The following is a 5,408-nucleotide window of genomic DNA, read 5'->3' on the forward strand; positions in this document are numbered from 1 at the left end:
TTCACATCGGTACAATAGGAGATGCGAGCGGAGGCCGTGAGAGTCTTTTTTATTCTTCCGCCGATATTTTGACACCGTAGTCGCAGTAGAGGTATTTCAAACCTTACAGTTCATTTAAGCTTTGATTTATATTGCAGTTTTGATAATAGATAACAACCTGTATATCTATTATTCGCAGATCACCTTGCAGCCTGGGTAGTGCTGCCTGTCGCAGTCAGAGACCGGTATATGGGCGCTCGGGAGACTTCCCAATTTCGGGTTTTGCTTGAGGGTTCGGTCTATCGAGCGTGGTACCTGGGTAAGTGCTTCCTGCGATAGAGCCTCGGTTTTCCCAAGCCGGTGGTTCCGATGCTGCCTTCTTCGTACATGAGGCATACAGCGACGTACACCCCCTAGGAGATGACCGATTTCACGATCGGTTGGGACGCCGGCTACTTTCGACTTGACGGCGACTACACCGTCTTTATCGAGACATATCTTATGTCGTCTCTGGTCAGTGTTCGCCGAGGTGAAAGAAAGAGACCTGCAGCCCCAGCAGGAAGAGTGGGAGCATTAAGGACGACCCGGGCCCATAGCATGAGGGGTTCCCGGAGGAGACAGAGGACAAAGTGGCTAGACCTGCCCACTACCATGACCTGCCGAGGATGGGCTGGAGAGACTTATCAAATACCCATCGCTCCTCCCCCGGCTGATCATGAGCTCGTCAGAGTTCGAGACTCGACCCCGGTATATGCTATACTTTACATTCTGTTCATTCATTTCATTTCAGTTGATATCCCGCAGATTACTAATTGCCTCAACACTTTTGCAGGCTTCCATAGAGTACACTGGGTAGGCTCTGGAGCTGTCGGCTTCAGTGATGGGGATGCTGCAGAGGAGCATGGACTTGCTGAGTATTTACGGTATTCCGGTAAGTTCTTTCAACCTCCGTCCTAAAACCCTCTATAAACTACTCCATACTAATCTGATGTATCACATTATCAATATTGCACTTGATATACCACACTCATATACCACTCACAGCACTGATGCACTGCATCTCATATACTGGCCACGGCCCTCATATACTACAATCAATCACCACTCACGGTGTTCATATACTGCTCACAACATTCATATACTGCAATCATTCACCGCTTACGATGTTCATATACTGTTCACAACATTCACACACTATAATCATACTGTAAAACCCAAGTTATGTGTAGGATTATTTTATTGGATAGATTAGTAATTAAATTAATTTATATGGGTCATTTATTAATATCAAAGAATTAGTTATGAGATGGCATTATATTTCCTATTACTTAGATGGGTAATTTTGTAACTTTGCGAAATTAGGTTAATAAGCTCACCTATTGTGGCTTTAAGTCTTGGAAAACAAACAAAACAGAGGCTGTGAATTGCTCCATAGGCGGCTAGGGTTTGAGAAGGTAAAAGAAAAAAGAAAAGAAAAAGCGAAGAGAGGTTCAAGTGAGGCTGCAATAGGGATTGGAGGCAGCACATTGGTGATTTTGGGACACCCATTAGTTAAGGTAAAATCTGTCTTTACTGTTAATTATTAAGTTTATGTTGAGGAATTTAACAATCAATGCATTAAGGAGATTTGGAAGATCTATAGGTGCCTACTTAGGTTGTGAGAATTGGGTGCAATGTGTAAGTGTAACTTTGGGTGGGTAATAGAAACAATGGAGTTTTGTATCATGGGTAAGGGTGTGTTTGGCTATAAAGTTGGGTTGAATGGTTTGATCTCTTGGATATTAATGCAATACATTAATCTAATATAGTAGGGCTTTTGTGGGTGTATGTAACATGTAAAAAATATTAATTTATTTGAGGTTTTATTTATTAGGTTTGTGTGATCGAAGTGGTGGAGCTGGGTGTTTGGAATTGGTGTTGGAGTGTTATTTCTAAGCGTTTGAGGTAAGTAACCCTCTATCACTGTTGGTTCATTTTCATTCGTATCGAATCGTTTAAAATCATAAATATTTATTTATAACCTTCATGTTCTCTTAAAATAAAATATGGGTCAAGTATAAAACAACATCGAATATTATTATGAAAATTATTTGAATATTTGGTGAAACTATTCTGAAAATTGTACTAAATGTTTATTCTGAAAATATCGAATGTTTTATTTAAAAGTTGTATATTGTTTGAATTTTGAACATCACTCTAGTCTGACTATGATTTGGACCCTAGCCAATGGGGGTTATTTATTGGCACAGAAACTAGTTTCTTTTGGGGCTTTACCACCGGCCTACGTGTGGTTCTGGGCCTTGTCACGGGCTAAGTGACTGTAGTCACCAAGACTTGGGTTTTGTGAATTGCATCATTGAACCATTTGAATATCGAACCATCAATTTTGAACAACGAAATTTCATTGAATTACCTCATTGTCTTTTCAATTAAAATGTATTGCTACACTGTTTATTTTTAGCTACGAAACATCTTACAAAATAATTGTTCATTTATTGAATGGTAGCAAAAAATATATTTATTGGTTATCGACTATTTTTTTTGTATACTTGATCCAGCTAACAGTGATGGTTGATTATTTACTAGGCTGTCTAGCTTACCCTTATTTTATTTTTCAGATTCTGAGGAGTAGAGCTGTGCGGGGTTTTTACTTGTGGGAGTGCCGAGAGTAGGGCTATGATTTAAGTACTTGGATTATTATTATTATTTCTTTTATTAGTGGACTTGGTGGACAATTTCATATGATAAGAATTATCTATTTGTATGGTTTTTAGCATTATGATATTTAAGGATTTAATTTGAGTATTTTACATTGTTGGTTATGTGTTGGACTCTTAGCCTTGCATGCTCACTTAAATGAGTGTGTGGCGTTGTCACGGAGCTTGGGGCTTGACACATACACTGCTCACGGCGTTCATATACTGCTTACAACATTCACACACTATAATCATATATTGCATTTGATACCATACTCAGCTTCGCATGGCATAACTGATGCATTTGCCAATTTGTTCTTTTCAGGCCCCATTCCAGATACCAGCCACAGCGGGTGCCTTGGCGGGACCTTCAGTGCCTCCCCGAGCAGTAGGGGAAGCAGGACGAGGGATTTTAGAGCGCAGCCGGAGCAGAACCGGGCGTACTCAGACCAGGAGTAGTTCACGGGCACCTGCCCCAGATGATGACGAGTGTGATGAGAAGGCAGTGAATCCACAATCAGAGTCTTCTCAAGATAGAGATGAGGCTGGAGATGGCTCGGGTTCAGACTCAGGTAGCGGAGCTGATGGCGGTAGTCCTGGGCCTTCGTCAAGGAAGAGGACGAGGAGGGATTCCCGCTCTTGAGGCGACCAGCGCCGATTCAGATGTTTTGTTTTTGTTTTTCTTTTCTTGCTTTATTTTCCTTTTTGCCTGTAGTTTTTACACATTGTTCTGCCTCAGGTAGGTTTATTTTCTTCGAAACTTTGTACTTTTGCAAAAAGAAACCCTGATGGAATGAAAAATAGCTTTTTGATTGAAAAAGTGTTACATTTTACATTCTAAGCATCGTATCGCATCGCATCACATCACACAGCATGTAAATGAGATTAAACTTTGTTTGAAAACTACACACTCGAATTGCATTGCCTTAATCAGGTAGTGAACCAATTTACGACTGAAAGACCAAAACAACTCGATAAGCAAAAACAGGACTTGACACGCTAATCAAATGTAAATACAACTCGATAAGCAAGACAAGAACTTAACAATCAACGCAAAATACAACTCGATAAACAAAAATACAGCAACTCAATAAACAAATCGAAGTAACACAGGCATGACTTCTCAAAATCATCACAAAAAGGAATTTGAAGTGGAACCAGACACAAGTTCTTAACAATCCCAAGACATGGACATCTAAGAGAACAAAGGAGGGGCCATCGGCCAAGGTGGGAGGTCATCGGCCACCATAGAGAGCCATCGGCCACAAAAACTAGCCGATCGGCTAAAAAGATGGTCGGTCAGCCATAAAACTTGGCCGGTCCGCCATCAATGCAGAAAGTGCCCAGATTGTTGACACTTGTCTTCCACTCAACACCTTATCTTCTACAAGAGCCCTAGCTTTGTAGTTTCTCCATTTCAACTTAGTTTTTGCACCAAATGAAGGCATTTCTTATCCAAAATCTCACAAATTGGATTGCTAACTTGGATGGCTCGGAAAAGCTGAATTTTCAGGCTTCGGAATAAATGCACTATTCACGTTGAGCCGCACCCCGCTGCATTTTCTGTTCCTTCATGGCGCAGCAAGGTGTTAGAATCCGATTACTCATGTTTTTAGCTTTGACGGACAAGAGATATGTCTCACTTTCGAAGACTTCCAAGCTTTGATGGAGTCCGAGCATGAGGAAGAGATCTTGCCTCAATTCCGTTTTGGCCATATCCAAGCCTTAGTACAGATGTGCAGACTCACTTTGCAAGACGCTCGGTCTTTGATTTGCGACGGAGAACTAGACGTTCCGAGCTTGATTCGTCGGTTTTCTGATGCCGGTGACCGCGGCGATCATTGCTGGCAGGGTTTTCGGCGACACGCCCTCTGCTTGTGCGTGTTGTCTCACTTCTTGTTTGCCCCAGGCTCCAGAGGATCTAGCGTCTGTTTGATTGAGGTTGCCCAGGGCTTGAAAGAGGGCAAGGGCTGCATTGCCATGACGCTAGCTGAGACACTGATAGGTTTGGACGCTTTCCATCACCGAGAGACGACTAGATTCGCGGGGAGTCCACTACTGTTGTGGGTAATGTTTCCCACCCTATCTCACATATATTTCTCACAACACTCGGCCCTCAGGCTCGGTTTTTCTCTTAAATCCCTTTTCTCACTTTTCTCTCCACGTACACCTCTCTATTCTTTAACCTCTCATTTTTCATCCTTCCTCAGAAATGGTTGATGGATATAGCTTTTAGTGGCATTTGTAAAACGCCGCTAATTATCTAAAAAACATCGCTAAAACCTTTGGTGACGTTTTTAATATACGCCGCAGATACGGCCGTCGTTATATGTTTGTGACGTTTAAAAAACGCCGTTGTAGACCTTATTGCGACGTTTTAGAAAACGTCATGCTACAATCACCGGCGGTGATTCCTTCCGGCGAGATGACGTCATATAAACCCTATAGCGGCGTTTTTTACAAAAAACGCCACTAAAAGCACTTTTTTCTTTTTTTTTGGAGGGGGGGAATGCAACCTAATGAAATTTTAACCATTCGGCAATAATATTTTATTTGCTACTAGCTAGAATTCTCCAAACCCTGTTTCAAAAAAAATATATATTCAACCAAACACATCAAAATTGAAATTACAAATATCACAACCAAATTCATATACTCCAACATCATCTCAAAATTTAAAATATTAAGAAAAGAATAAATGTAACAAAAAAAATGAAATTAGTAGCAAATAAA

General features: G+C 41.1%; 1 long non-coding RNA gene across 1 annotated transcript; it reads left to right on the forward strand.

Annotated features, from left to right (window-relative positions):
• Positions 1–1,831: 1,831 nt before the first annotated feature.
• Positions 1,832–2,744, forward strand: LOC145801744 (uncharacterized). Its single transcript, XR_014343398.1, has 2 exons — positions 1,832–1,923; positions 2,598–2,744. It is a non-coding gene; the product is annotated as an uncharacterized LOC145801744 (long non-coding RNA).
• Positions 2,745–5,408: the final 2,664 nt, after the last annotated feature.

The sequence above is a fragment of the Camellia sinensis genome, chromosome 10 (genome assembly GCF_055761805.1).
Source record: "Camellia sinensis isolate YWXY chromosome 10, ASM5576180v1, whole genome shotgun sequence".
NCBI classification, from domain to species: Eukaryota; Viridiplantae; Streptophyta; class Magnoliopsida; order Ericales; family Theaceae; genus Camellia; species Camellia sinensis.